Below are 2500 nucleotides of genomic sequence, written 5' to 3'. Positions count from 1 at the left end.
GTAACCATAGTGTTGCATTACGAGGAATACACTCGTTGGTTGAAAAGTCTCTCACAAGGGACTCAGCTATTTTGAAGGGAATAGGAGCTGAGTAGGTCATCCCTATTTGCTGTTTAAAACTGTTATGTGAGTTGGTGACAGGTATTTTTATCTTTACGGTAAACTAAAGGATTCATTGGCTGTTGAAGGAGTAGATGTCCTGCTGAGTAATGAGGTTGGTGGAGCACAGCTCGTGCCTCATCCCATTGTAAAGGAGAGACTTTTGAAGTATAGAACTACGACTGATCTTGAGAAGGACTACCCGTTTCTGTTTCCTGATTGTGTTACGACTAGGAGTATGATGAAGAAAGTGGCTGCTAAAGAAGAAGAGTATTTGTTTCCCGAAGAAGAGGATTTCCTTGATGGTATGCATCAGGAGAATCTGCAAGTGGGCACAAGTGAAGAGGAACGACTGATGAGTGGACAAAAGGAAATCGAAAGCGCAATAAACTTGCAGGATTTGTTTTCCGAAGAAGATTCCCTTGATGATATGCAAGAAGAGAACTGAAGAGTAGGCTTGAGCAAAGAGGAACGACTGATGAGTGGACAAGAGGAAAAAGAAAAAGAAGTCAAAGGAGCAATAAATTTGCAGGATTTGTTTTCCGAAGAAGATTCCCTTTATGATACACAAGAAAAGAACTCAAGAGTAAGCCTGAGCAAAAAGGAATGACAGATCAGGGGATAAGAGGACAAAAAAGAAATGGACTTAGAAAAAATAGAAATTTCAATGTTAGGAGTAGGTCAAGTAAGTAGGAAAAGGCTAATAGGAATGCGACGGAAGGATGGAAGTTTAACCGAGTTATTGTACTGTATGGTTGATTAAACGGGTGCACAGTAGTCTCTGACCTGTTATTATCTTAAGGAAGGGTTGATTATGAGTAAGCATAGACTAGCCGATATCCCTGCGAATGACAATTGGGGGATATACTGGCAGATATTAATTCCCACAACAGGTGATCACCGTCTGGCACGCATTAGGACGTGAGCCAGTTTTGCCTTGCATGTCACATATGTCACATGGGTGAAAAGCCTAACGAGTCCATCAAGGGATATCCTTTACCCCTGAGGGAAATACGAGGAGTAGCCATCAGGAAAGGAGTGAAGAAAATGTTAGCAGAAAAAAGGAAGGACCTGAAGGAAACAGGAAAATATGTCAAGAATTTGAGGAAAACGATTGGCGAGGTAGGAAAATTTTCCCTAGAAGGCATGAAGACGACGATTCAAGGATGAACAAAGAAAAGGTTTGGTAGGAAGACAACGAACAGACAGGCTGCAGGCTCTTCAGTAAAGGACACAAGAAATCTTTTGGCAGGAAAAAGGAGGGATTGAGAGGAAACGGATGAAGGAAATGTCAAGGATTTGAGGCAAGGAATAAGCGATTTAAGGAAATTTTTCTCAGAAGACATGTAAACGAGTCAAGGGCGGATGGAGAAAAAGTTTGTTATGAAGAGTATGTGCACACAGATTTTGGTAGGACGGCACGTGTTGGCCTACTCATTGGAAAGTCGATTCTCTCTCGCCAACGAGTTCCCAGAACCATTCCGAATTTTTGAGGATAGTAGTGACCGGACCTATGTTTTGGAGATATCAGAAAAATAAATATTCTATGGAAGGACATATCAACATTGAAAACGATACTTCAAGCATTAGATTTTACCGAGAAATTCCTTATCCAAGTGGATGCGTCCGATAAAGGTACTGGAATTGTCTTATTACAAGATGATAAGGAAAGAATTCTTCACACTGTGCGTTATGTTGTCGAAGTTGAGGAAGCAAGAGTAAGTCGACTAGAGAATTGAAATGGAACTGCTGGCTGTGAACGCAGCTATGAACAGGTTTTTAAATTATGTAAATCGACCACAGAAGGAGATTGCATTTTACTTGGATTTTAATTCGTTAACTTTTGTGAATTAGATGAAAAATATGGATGTAAAAATCAACTAGGTGGTCATTATGTCTGCAACCATATTTTGTTAGTGTAAAGAATATATCAGGTAAAAAAAACGTGGTTGCATATTATTTATCTCGGGCTGAATCGATAGAATCGGGCCCAAATGAATAATATTTTTTTTGGAGGAGCTATTTTAAAAAGCTGGTTTAGTGTAGAGTAAATACAATAGTTCATCTATGATTTTGTTTATATTTCATTTGCGTATTGAAAACATGACAGCCGGCTCTTAAAATAAGCTCCTCTCAGGTAGATGTAAGTATTCTATGTGAATTAGGTAAGACTTTCCTCATGAATTTAATTTTATTCTTTATTCAGGTTTTTTATTTTTAAGAATTAAATCTTAATTCTAAGTATTTTTCTTACAAAGTCTTACGTAATGTATTTGGGAGTGTTATTTGATCATACACGATATGAACAAGGGCTCAAGTGATGTTCTTTCATATTTTATGAGGTATTGCGTCATGTTTGAGAGAGAATGCTGAGAAACACGTGCTGTGGAAAATTCTGTAC

The sequence above is a fragment of the Palaemon carinicauda genome, chromosome 29, assembly GCF_036898095.1.
Source record: "Palaemon carinicauda isolate YSFRI2023 chromosome 29, ASM3689809v2, whole genome shotgun sequence".
NCBI classification, from domain to species: Eukaryota; Metazoa; Arthropoda; class Malacostraca; order Decapoda; family Palaemonidae; genus Palaemon; species Palaemon carinicauda.
Note: the sequence above shows the minus strand (reverse complement) of the source record.